We start from the raw sequence: 13012 nt of genomic DNA, 5'->3' as shown, positions 1-13012 counted from the left end.
GCCGGCTGGTGTCCGTGGTGTTCGGATGAACTGGCCACGCTGGGGCCCACAAATTCAGGGAGTGTTGGCAGCCAGACAGCAACTCCTCCAGCTGCTGATCCCAAGGTTTTGCTGTGCAGGTTCTGCTCACCGATGGGAACTTTCACATCCAGGTTTGCTGCCAACTCTCTCCTTGCTGCTGGGAGGGAAAGGGGATAAATCCAGGGGCTCGGGGGCGTTTTTTTGCCAGGAAGAGCAAATTTTCCCTGGAGCCAGAGGGTGGCAGTGCTGCAGAGAAGCCGCTCTCCACCTCGAAGGCTCCTCTGAGGAGCTCTGCCAGATCCTGCTCTCTGTGGGAGCTGCACCTTGAGCTCCGGTGTGACTGGGAGCACCCTGGGACACTGCTGCTGGCTCCTCCTGCCTCTGGTTCTCTTCTTGGTTTTTGTAAGTCATGAGCAGTGCTTATCTCCTGGTTGAGCAGGTCAGCTCTGCCCTGCTGCCTGCAGGATGGACTGCAAGATCAGTGACCAGGACAGAGCTGTCTTCCAAAACTGACAAAAGAGCCCGTGGGACCAAGTGGGAGTGATGTATGTGCAATGTCCTGTATTACACTGTCTCCTCTGAGCTGGTAGAATGTTCCATTATAAAATAAGTTATAAAGCAAAAAATGACAGTCAGGCAAATTAATGGGGAAGGGATAATACACCAGAACAGAAAAAAGGTGATGGTGGAAAGAGACGCTTTGATTTGGTAAAGAAAATCACCTTCCTTGTCACTTGTGCAGCCCCATCCCTGGAAATGTTCAAGGCCAGGCTGGGCAGGGCTTGGAGCAACCTGGTCTAGTGGAAAGTGTCCCTGGCCATGGCAGGGGTTTGGAACGAGATGAGCTTTAAGGTCCCTTCCAAGCCGAACCAGGCCTTGATTCCATGATTCTATTTGGTGTTGTGCCCCTGCAGTACTTAAATCCTTATTTCTGACACTCCTGTAGTTTTTGATGGTTGTTACTGAGTTTATTTGACTTTCCCTCCAGTAAGATCTCTTTCCTTTGTCATTCCATTTCTGTGTTCTAACAGTTATAGGCTGAGATTGGGCTTTTCTAAAACTGGCATTTATGCTCACAAAAAAGTGTCTTTGTTCTCCTTCTTTGCCTGGAGAAGTGTTTCCCTGCAAAATTTTCCTTTTTTTCTCTGATCATTCCCCCAAGAGGAAGTTGGGCCTGTGTTCCTGGCCTTTCACACCCCAGTGTTAAGACAGTGCTCCACATCTCGTGTGAAAACTCACTTCTTTTCAATTTCTGGATGGTAAGATACAGTTTCAGGACTGTGCTGTCCTATCTGGAGCTCATGTCTTTCATTGTATCTAACTGTTTTTCTCCAAGTGCTGTATTTTAACAGTTTTCTCTCCCTCAGATGGGTAATTGTAGGACTTCCTGGGATTTTTTTCCTTTGCATGCAGTTCTTTGTTTCCTCTTTTTCACATGTGCTCGTTGCTAAGGTTGAGTTCCTGTGTTTTCTGATAGCATTCACACCATTTCCTGGGAACTTTACGTCCCCCTCTCTAATGCTTCTTCTGGTGTGGGATGTTTCCTGGTCCATGTTTCTTGCATGCTCAGTGCTCTGTTTTCCTCAGGAGGTTCTGTTACCCCAGGGCCATGTAGTGTTTTAGTGATCCTGGTATAGGAACACCCATTTCTAGGTGTAGTTGTACCTTCAGCTGCCTGTTCAGGTAAAACAACGTTAACAGCACAAAGCAGTCAGTTTTAGTTGGCTTTTTTTTGACCCAAAACTCAGGTAGCCCAGCTGGCAGATAAATGGAAGCAGCAACAAGAGACAGGGAGCAAAAAATCCCAGTGGGCACAACAGCAGCTACATTTCATGACTCCTCCTTAAATTAACTCTTTAATGGCTTACGGGGCCTACAGCAGCTCCTTTCCTGCCTCATCCATTTTGGTGGCAATTGAAGTCCTGACTCCTGTTCCACCAAGAGAAGGCAGCTGTGCTAAAGGGAATCTGAGAGCCTCTGGCCATGTCTAGAGCAGTCAAGGAGAGGTAAGTCTTTGGAGGACTTGCTGGTTGAACACATCCAAATGCTGCCATTTGCTTCTGTGCCAAGAAAATTCCCATTTGCTGGCTCTAGATTTCTTTTTACTTTAATTTTTTTTTTTCCAATGGGGTTCCCTTGCCCGAGCAGCACATCTCTAGGTCACAGTGCCCTGAGAAAGCTGTTCAGCCAGCGTGGCTTGGGTTGGAGCTGTTGGTATCACACTTTCCTGGGCTCTGGGAAGGTAAGATGCCATGGTTCTGCTGTGGAGAAGAAGGTGCTGGGGAAGGGACCTTTCCTTCACAGTCAGAAACTCCAGCATGACCTTGTTTCTTAAGCTGCAGAGCTTTGTTTTCTCTGAGCCTTTTGCTGCATATTTGCAACAGAACAAGGGATGTAGCTGCTGTGTCTTCTGAGTGCTTTCCCCTTTCTTTTCCAAACCTACTTTTAACTAAGTGAAGGCAAAAGATCGGTTAGTGATGGAAGAGGCATCGTCCTCTGGCTCCAGACCCTTGGTTAGATTTCAGGCCTTGGCACATGGTGTTACTGGAAAGCTCACTGTTTGCAGCGAGTCACCCAGAGTACAGCAGTGATTAACAGTAGGATTGGTGCTTTTCACCAAAATCTGCCTTTCCAGCACCAAGCTGAGCCCTGCTGTCATGCAGAGGGGGGCTGTGAGCTCCCCATGCTGCTCTAGCAATCGTGACATCCTGCCGAGCCCCAGCGGGTGACGCTGCCTCCTGTGAGGCACTGAGAGCACGGCAGAGGCTCTGGGAGGAGCCGAGCAGGGCAGAAATAAAGCGTCCCTGTGTCGAAGATAATTGTGCACTGAATTAGCCAGGGAGCCAGAGCTACTCAGCTACTCCCGGGAGGTGACTGCTGGTCAGTCCTTGGCTTTCCTGTCTGTGAGCAGAAAACGCAGCTCAGTGCACCTGGGGAGTAAATGAGTCCCAAAGAGTCGGAGGATTAAGTGCTGAGCACAATTTCCAAAGTACCTTGTGTCAGTCCAAATGTAATTGTGTGGTGAGTGGCTACAAAATGGCCTAGGAAAAAAAATAAATCAGGATTTGATATTTCCTTTTGAGTTTGCCCTTTCCCCTTGGGTGGGGAGAGAGATGTATTTTGCTGTCTTATAGATGTGTATGCCTAGATATGCTGGTGGGAGACTGGCATTTGGGTCCCACTGCACTGGCTGTGGTCCAGCATGAATGATATTTGTTATCTGGGATGTCAGTAAAACAGCAGTGAGGAGAGATGCCACTGACTCAGTTGCACTGTGGCTTATTAACCAAGTTCTGACTCATCCGGGGAAATTTGGGTGGTTTAGATTAACCCCCACTGGACAAGGCAAGGCTGAGCTGAAGATGACACATTGTCATGAACTTTGCAGGTGCTCACTTCCCCTTGGGTATAGGGGCAGTACAGAGACACTAATACAGATTTAATGTTCCCAGTGGGAGCAAGGAGAGGGTTTTGCCTCTCCTCCTGTACCCTGGCTGCTGCAGATAAGTCAGAGATCGAGGCAGGATCTGCTTTTAAAGAGCTGCCCAATGGGACCAGACGTGCCAAACAGATCATTAGCGGGCAGAGTGATGGTGCCATCACTCCCTGCCAGCCTTTTCCTGTGCTTTCTGTCCTCTGAAGCCGATTTCTCCCTCTGCTTTGCTTAGCCCAGCGTTCATAGCAGTGCTGGCTGCGAGCTGTGAGCGCTGCTGCCTTGGGAACGCCGCTGCTCCCACACTGCCAGCGCCGAGGAACTGGGCTCCCACCACCTTTCATGCAGGAGTAATTCTTGGTTTGTGATGCTGAGACTGCTGGGTGCTCTGGGCTATGAAGGGTCTGTGAAAGGGGACTGAAAAGCACGTTTCTTGTCACCAAGCTAAAATGTACCATGTGGGGTCTGCATTGTCGAGATCCCTCAAGAGCTCGCAGACTGAACGAGGCTGGTAATTGCAGATCTGGCTTAATAAAGGAAAATGTATCCCACACCTCCTCTGCTCACTGATGTTGTCCTGGGCAAGGGCAGTGCCAATACCTCACACTTCCTAAGGGCAGAGAACAGCAAAGGGCAGGGGGTTTCCACAGCCCCAAATATACAGACAGGCTGAGAGATCTGGGGTTGTTCAGGCTGGAGAAGAGAAGGCTCCAGGGAGACCTTAGAGCCCCTTCCAGTGCCTAAAGGGGTTCCAAGAGAGCTGGAGAGGGACTTAGGACAAGGGCCTGGAGTGACAGGACAAGGGGGAATGGCTTCAGTACAGGGATATTGGGAAAAAATTCTTCCCTATGAGGGTAGTGGGGCCCTGGCACAGGTTGCCCAGAGAAGCTGTGGCTGCCCCATCCCTGGAAGTGTCCAAGGCCAGGTTGGATGGGGCTTGGAGCAACCTGGTTTAGTGGAAGGTGTCCCTGCCTGTGGCAGGGGGGATTGGAACAAGATGGTCTTTAAGGTCTCTTTCACCCCAAACCATTCTGTGATTCTGTGAGGAAGGAGCCAGAGTGGGGTTCTGGGCCTTCCTGGACTGCCTTCAGAGAGAGGGGCTGTACTGGGGAAGTGACCTGGGGCAAGAACCTGCTTGCTCCTGCTGCCCTCTGCCTACCTGCTCCTACCACTTTGTCTGCCTGCTCTGGGTTTCACATGCTGGTTCTTTGCAGCTGGTGGTTGCTGGTGCTGAGACAGGAGTCCTGGAGTAGCTCCAACGTGCTCCTGTAGTGCTCTGGAGCTCAGGCACAGGACTTCTTCCCCACATCCATAAGATCTCACTGTGGGAGCAGTGTGGGGTGGGGAAGAAACACTGGACACAGCTTGACCTTTGAAGAGCAGCGGATTCTCCACTTGACTGTAGAGAGCCTGGGAGCTACTGCCCCGAGTACTTGCTGCCCCGTGAGCTCTGACAGGGTCTCGCAGGGCAGGTCACGTTCCCTCCCTCAGCTCCTCCTGGGGCCCTGCAGGTGTTGTACCTTCACTTGTCAAATCTCCAGCCAGCTCTGATCCACTCATACCTCCAGTACACTCCTTGATGTGCAAAGGCAACATCTTCCTCACCCTGGGTGAGGAAGGCTCTGCTTCCCTGCCACGTGCTGCTGCAGGACACAGTCACGTCTGCTGTCACACTTCTGGGCGGTGACAAAGACACAGGCTGACCCAAGGGGCTCTCCCACAGAGGACAGTGGTCTGCAGAGAGGTAAGATCAGTGTCCCAGGGTGCTGCTTTCTCACATGCAGACGCACATTTCACACGTGCAGCTCACCCTCGCGAGCGCGCTCGCCCACGCGGAGCCTGCCCGGCTCGAGCCGCAGGCTGTGGGGGTGGTTTGAAGTGTTTATGACTCAGGCTCGAGAACACATTGTTAAAGCAAGGCTCTGCCGTTGTGGGGTTGGTGCTGACTTTCAAGTGAAACGGGCAGAGCCGTGCAGAGCGCTGTCCTACCTGCTGAGAGCATCAAGGGAACAAAAGCTACCACAAAACCGTACAGCCCAGAGAAATGCCTTTGTAATTTTAGAAACAGAACTGCTGTGGAAATAAGATGTTGTGTGAGTAAGTGCTTCTCGGTGGTGCAAGCCTAATGCCTCAGCCATCCCCGTGGGACAAAGCTTTTTAGACTGAATGCCTGCAATTTGGGATACAAGGGACCTGACCCTCGCTGTGCTGTAAAAGGCAGAAAGCAAACTGAGAGCAGAAGCTGAGAGGCAGGATCAGGCTGCTGAGCTTACCTGGCACGGGGAAAGTAGGTGCTCTGCTCTCCTGGGTGTGCAGGGAGAAGTTGGACCCTCCAACCTGGCGGGCATGGCAGCGTCAGTGCTTTTTCTGTGGCATGGGCTGTGGAGGAGTTATTGCTAATCGCTGCATGAGGGACACTCACTCAGTGCCTTCTGGAATGCTGCTTTTTGGGATTGTGCCCATGATTTTGTACATGGCTCCCTAGTACCATTACAATGAAGGTCTGTCATCCCTCCAGGGTAGCTGTCACCTTGACTGGTGTTGATGGCACAGTGAGCTGTCCCCAGTCCAGACAGGCCGGGGAACTGCCAGATTGCCCCCTCACCCCACCAGAGATGAGGGCAAGTGGGAATGTGAGGCATTTCTCAACTTGATTTCCTGGTTCCCCAGCTGTCCATGTGACGCTGCAGCCTGTCCCTCCATCCAGCCTCTCGCGCAGCTGCCCCGTGCCAAGTGTTCATCCCTCCTCGCTCTCTGCAGGGCTCTTCTGGAAGAGCTCACAGTCCTTTACAGTCCTGTCTGGACCAGGTGCCTGGGATAGCCATCTGCCCTGCTGGGCAAGGGAGCCTTCCATGTTTTTTGGGAGCAGGACAGAGCCCATCTGCTGTGCTCTGAGCTGCACTGGAGCTGCTTGGGAATTGGGAAAGCCAATACGTGGTGTGACCAGAAACCCAAGATGCTGATGAGCCTGTTAGCCCTGAGCATCATCCACGGCAACCTGTGCTAAGAGAGGAGGTCAGCTCTGATCTGCACTGTGACCCCACCACTGGTCGCCCTGTCCTGACAGAATGGCCTCGGGGCAAGTCTGCTCGTAGGAGAGTGAGTGTCAGCCAAGGCCACGTGCTGCTCCAGTGGAAAGCTGAGCCTGGACGGGCTGTCCACTCTCTCTGTGGCCTCACCCTGTATCCCTCAGGATACTCCTGGTCTTGTCTCTTGCTGAGGTGTATCATGCTAGACAGCAAGTTCGTTTTGGGGCTGTGGGGAAGTCAGTGCTGTAGGTTGCTTCTGGGAACTTGCCAGATACTTGAGGCTTGGTGTGGTGTTTACTAAAGCAAACCACATCCAAATAAAACAGAGGCTTTGCCATCAGCCCTTTTCCTGCACACTGGAACGTTCCTTGTGCCTCCCCTGCTGATCTATAGAAATCCCCTGGGCTCTGGCCTTTGCAGTCTCTCTCCTCACTGTCTCCATTACAGTCACTTTAAGCCAGATACAATTTGTACTTTTTAATGTTACAGAACTTGAAGCGCTGGATTGTGGCTCAATAGAACAAGAAAAGGACAGTGTTAGAGCAGCTCAGCAGAGCACTGTGCCTCAGTTAGATCTGTGTCTCATGCATTAGCAGCCTCTCATCTCCTGCAAACATGCCTTGAAACACTAGGGGTGTGACCTTGGTGACAAGACAAGCCTAAGAGGAGCAAATGAGACAGATGCTCACTGATCAGCACTTGCCTTGGGGCTTTGGCTGGTGGAGGAGTGGGTGTGGGATCATGGAATCACAGAATGGTTTGGGCTGGAAGGGATCTTAAAGCTTTTCTTGTTCCAATCCCTCTGCCATGTGCAGGGACACCTTTCACTAGACCAGGTTGCTCCAAGCCCTGGCCAACCTGGCCTTGCACACTTCCAGGGATGGGGCAGCCACAGCTTCTCTGGGCAACCTGTGCCAGGGCCTCACCACCCACAGATGGTGGGCTGGAGCAGGAAGAGAGGCTGCTGGCCTGCCTGGCCCCTTGGAGCTGCTCTGCAAGAGATCCCATGGGCTTATGAACATGGAACACCACTGAGCAGGACCTGGGGATCCAGGCAGAGCCTGAGGGAGGTAAGCACTGCACCCTGAACCATTGGGATTGCCAGCAGTTGGAGAAGCACCCCACAGCACCCCAACTGCCACAACCACTTTGTTTGTGGGTGTCAGGTGGAGCAATGTCCAGCCAATGACAGGTGTGTTTGTCGTGGGGAGTTATGACATGACTCAGAGTTTAAATCAGGGATAAGCAGCAGATGGGGTTTAGCTGTCAGTCAGAGGCTCATATCCTTTCTCAGGTTGGATCATTCCCTGGAGTTTCAGCTGCAGGAGAAGCAGGGCTGCCCTCTGCACAGAGGTTTGCTCTGCTGCTGGGGCATTCCCTACCAGATGACAAGCAACACCTTGGGGGTTTTCCTTCAAATCTTCCTGTTGGATGTTGTGCAGGTGAGTGGCCATGTGAGATGGGGGTGTCTGCGAAGGGGCTCAGCAGTCTGGGGCAAGGGTAGAGTTTGGCGGGTGTTTCAAAGCCCTTGGAATGCTCATTGGAAATAGACATTCAAACTGGATCAAAATCACATGATGTAAACATTGGTGGTGGAGATGTTTCTGGGCCATTTCAACACTTGGAGGGATCTCCAGGGAATGCAGATGAAACACTGGCTGGAGCGAGTTGCATCGAGCTGCTGCTCACAGCATTTTGTTAGAACTTCCTTTTGAGCTGTGGTTTCCCTTTCCCCCTGGCTGGAGCCATTCCATGCCTCTGATCATTTTCCTTGGAAGAACCTTGGATGCAGTTACTGACCTTGCAATTGGCTTCCTGGTCAGCAAGAGCCCAAGGAGAAAATACAGCAAGTTGGTCCCATTATGAGTGTCCATGATGGAGCCTCAGGAGGGTCTTTGCTGGGCTCAGATTCCTTGAGTGGTGGCAGCTGGGATGCCCTGCTGGAAGGTGAGGTTTGTGAGGGGTTCAGTGCTCTGAGAGGTCGGTGAGGTGGCACATACAGAATTTGGCAGTCAGCTGTGCCAGCAGCTCTTCACCAGGCTCTAACGACAGGCAGATCTCACATGTAGAGGGTTATTGCTGCCCCAGGGTCCTGCTGCAGGGCAAGGACTTAAAGCAGTTAAGCAAGAGAATACAAGATGCTGTCAGCTTGGACACTACCTTTTCTCTCAAACGTTAGTGCTTCCTCTCGCAGATCTTGATCTCGCAGCAGCTGCGCTGTGGTTTGGAGGCCGGGGTTTGGCTGTGCTGTGTAGCTCAGCTCGTGCAAGGAGCAGTGTGACCACCTTATCTGAGGGCTGCATCTGGCCAGCTCTGCTTCCTCCCCATGGCTGCAAGCTCCACGCCATCCGGGGTGCTTGGCTACAGTGTGATGCAGTCTCACCTCCACCTCCCTGAAATTCCTGTGGCACCTGTTCAGGTACTGCTTCTTCCAGACTTGCATGGCTGTAAGGAACATGGTGCCTGAGGCTGACTGTCTTTACACACCATCCTGTGCTGCAAGGGACAGGGGCACAGCCAGCTGGGGAGTCCCAGCCTCTCCAGGAAGGGACCTGGAGTGGAGCCTGGGAGAGCTCTAGCTGGGGAGCAGCAAGGGATGGATGCAGTTTAAAGCCATTTCCCCTTGTCCTACCCTTGTCTGACTTCTCACCAGGTTTCACAGATGCTTGTGTTCCTTTTAACCCACATCAGGTGGAGTGTGGCAGCTGGGAATGAATCTGGGCTGAAGAGGGTGAGTTCATTGTGCAGGACGTGGATTTGCTGCGCTGTCAGGATGTGCTGCTGTCGGGGAAAGTCGTCGCTTCCTGTTGTTTCCCATTCCCTGTCCCAAAGGCCTGGTTTGTATCCTGACCCCCTCCCTCTCCTGGCTGGCAGGCACAGGGAGGGGGTCCTGCTGCAGCCCCAGCTCTGCCACCTCACCAGAGCTTTTTCCAGGGCTTGGCCCGGCAGGTCCTGACAGATCTGGGCAAGGCAGATCCATGCTTTCCTTCTGGGAGAGACTGCAGTGCTGGGAGGAAGGGCCCCCACCAGCCCTGGAGCAGCGCTGACACACCAGGGTGTGGAGGTGTCACTTAAGCTGGTGGGAACACATGCACAGCAAACACAAGGGTTGTTTTTGAGAGGAAACTATTTTTGACCACTTTTGGGGGAAAATGCTGCAGAGATAGCGGATGCCTTTGTGCTCAGACTGCCCTTTCATGGGGAAAGGTTTAGAATTTCTTTGAACAAGGGTGAAGTTGAAGCCAGTGGTGGTTTCAAGCAGAAACAACACCTGGTAGCAGGGGGGTGGGAGCCAGCTCTGTCCACCTGCCTGGGCCATGTCACCTGAGTCACTTCTGGGAAAACAGGAGCTTCTCCCACGAGAATGGGCTGTGCTGCCTCTGGTCAGGCAGCTGGGGTGGGTCTGGCAGCTTGTCCTGGTTTTTGCCAGGTTGGGAGGTTGTGGCAGAAGAGTCAAATGAATGCCAAGAAGTACTGAGCTGCTTTTAAATCGTAGCCTGTAGCTAAATCTCCTGCAGCAGCATCTTCAAGAGATGCTGGCACCCCCACATTTCTCCTGGCAACAGTGAGGGGGCAGCAGGGGGAGAGGGGGAAATCAGCCATCCCGGGGCTGTACAGCTGGGCTGGGTTCAGCCTCATGCAGAGGCAGAGAGGGAGGCTGGTTATTTTTAGGGCTGGTGTTGGATCTGACCGTAGGCTGACCTTGCAGCTCTCTAGTCTGGTGCACACTGGCAGGATTTGAGCAAATTGCTCCCCAGTTGTGCGATGAATTAATGCAAAGCCTTAAGTCTCGTGGTGCAATGCTGTGATCAACGGAGGGACGGTGTTTTAGAGTGGCATCAGGATGGTTGCAGCAGCCTGGGTTCAGAACCATTGCTCAGATGCACAAAGAATCTCTTTTTTTTGTTTTGTTTTGGTTTGGTTGGTTGGTTGGTTTTGTTTTGTTTGTTTGTTTGTTTTCTGGAGCGTGAAGGCTTTTCTTTGGGATCGCTTGGCTCAGCCCGGTCAGGTGTTGGAATGTGCTGCACTCCGTCACTGCCTCGCTTCCAGCCTGGCTGCCTCTGGATTTAGGAATAGCACAGGGGCACGGTCACTGCCCTGGTCCTGCTGGCCACACTACTGCTGACCCAAGCCAGGTGCCATTGGCCTTCTTGCCCACCTGAGCATCCGCTGGCTCATGTTCAACTGCTGTTGACCAGCACCCCCAGGTTCTTTTCTGACAAGCAGATTTCCAGCCACTCTGCCCAAGCCTGGAGCACTCCATGGGGTTGCTGTGACCTAAGGGCAGGACCTGGCACTTGGCCTTATTGAACCTCATACCACTGGTCTTGGCCCATCAATCCAGCCTGCTCAGATCCCCCTGTGGAGCCGTCCTGCCCTCCAGCAGATCCGCAGCTGCTGGTGTGTGTGGTGCCTGCCAGCCCACTGCTGCCCAGGGTGGTGCTTCTGTAGCTCAAATAATGTTCCTTTTATTTTTTACAGCATTAAATCTGAATGGTCACTCTTGGCATTTCTCACTTTGTGAGTTCTGCCAGCGGGTGATCCAGAGGGCAGGGAGTGGTTTGGGCAGAATTCACTAGTTTTCAAGTCTTTGTGCTTTCTCCAGAGTTTAGGCACCAGAATTTGACCTGAACCTGTCCTGGGTCTGTCTGCTGGACCATGAGCAGTGAGAGGTGATCAACCCTGGCTGAGCTCCTTACCCCTGTTGAAGCACTGCTTGTTGCAGTGCCCTTGCTGCTGGTAAGATGAGCAGGTTATGCCAGGAAGTTAAAAAAAAAAAACAACAAACAAAAACCTCACCCAGAGCAAGAGCTGCTGTGTCTGACGTGTGCAAGCGTGCCTGCACCAGTGAGGTGAGGGCTCCAGCATGGGCTTACATCCAGCAGCATTTTCCCCTTTCAGATCCTTGTTTATCACTGGTTCTTGTAGGGAAAGCAGGCCTAGCTCTCCACAGAGACAGTGAGGGATGAGAATGTGCCCCTTTTTCTACCCTGTTGTTTTTCACCTTGACTCAGGGCCTCACACATCCACCCTGCTGATGTGGAAAGTCAGGGACCACAGGAATCATCGATGTGCTGGAGCTTTAACGTAAAACGTAATACTATGGATCAAACAAGAAAAAAAACCCCTTGGTAGTTCAGTATTTAAAAGATGCAAGGAACAGAAGCAATTAAAACTTGCTTCATGCTTTTATCTGTTATTTTAAGTCTCCTCCTCTTGTGTCCCATTTTAATGCACTTGCTGAGAATCCTGGCTTTTTATTAGTCTCTTGGCTGTCCTTGGAACTTCTCTGTTCCCTTGTGGAGGCTCAAGTTCATCTCCTTGAAGTAAAGAAATAGGACACTTTGAGGCAAAAATCCTGTGCTTGGAGTGATTCTTTTTTTGACCAAAAAAGAAAATAGTTGCTGCTTTTCCCAGAAAAAAAAGTCCTTTTAAGTGTTGGATTGTTCAAACCTGTGTGTCTTCTTCTGAGCCTGCCCCTGCCCTTTCTGCACAGTGGGGAGCAGCACAGGGAGCAGCATTAATCACAGAATCATTTTAATCAGAAAAGACATTTAAGATCATTGAGTCCAACTGTTCCTCTGGCACAGCCAAGGCCACCACTAAACTGTGTCCCCAAGTGCCACATCCATGCGTGTCCTAAATCCCTCCAGGGATGGTGACTTCACCACTGCCCTGGCCAGCCTGTTCTAATTCCTGAGCATCATTTTGGTGAACAAATTTTCCCCAATACCCAACTGAAACCTCCCCTGGCGCAACTTGAGGCATTTTCTCTAGCCCTGTTACTTGTTGCCTGGGGGAAGAGCCTCACCCCCACCTCACTACAACCTCCTGTCAAGGAGCTGGAGAGAGCGAGAAGGTCCCCCCTGCACCTCCTTTTTTCCCAAACTGAGCCCCCCCCAGCTCCCTCAGCTCTTCCCTGTGCTCCAGTCCCTTCCCCAGCTCCACTGCCTTTCTCTGGACACATTCCAGCACCTTAATATCTTTCTTGCTGTGAGGGGCCCAAAACTGACTCCAGGATTTGAGGTGCCTCAGCAGTGCCCAGCAGAGGTGGACAGTCACTGCCCTGGTCCTGCTGGTCACACCATGGTGGGCACAAGCCAGGATGCTGTTGGCCACTGCCATTGGGGTTCCTGAGCAGCTCCGAGGCTGCACTGCAGCCTTGACTGTGTCCGGTTCTGGGCTCCTCACTGCAAGAAGGACATTGAGGTGCTGGAGTGAGTCCAGAGATGGACAGTGGAGATGGAGAAGGGTCTGGAGCACAGATGTGATGAGGAGCAGCTGTGGGGGCTCAACCTGGAGAGAAGGAGGCTCGGGGGGACCCTCTTGCTCTCTACAACTCCCAGAAAGGAGGGTGTAGCCAGGTGGGAGTCGGGCTCTTCTCACAGATAACAAGCGATAGGACAAGAGGACACAGTTTTAAGACATTGGAATGGGCTGCCCAGGGAGGTGGTGAATTCACTGTCCATGGAGGTTTTAAGATGAGACTGGATGTGGCACTTAGTGCTGTGGTCTGGTAACCACGGTG

This window comes from Neopelma chrysocephalum, unplaced genomic scaffold, assembly GCF_003984885.1.
Source record: "Neopelma chrysocephalum unplaced genomic scaffold, ASM398488v2 Primary Assembly neopelma1_119, whole genome shotgun sequence".
Classification (NCBI taxonomy): Eukaryota; Metazoa; Chordata; class Aves; order Passeriformes; family Pipridae; genus Neopelma; species Neopelma chrysocephalum.
Note: the sequence above shows the minus strand (reverse complement) of the source record.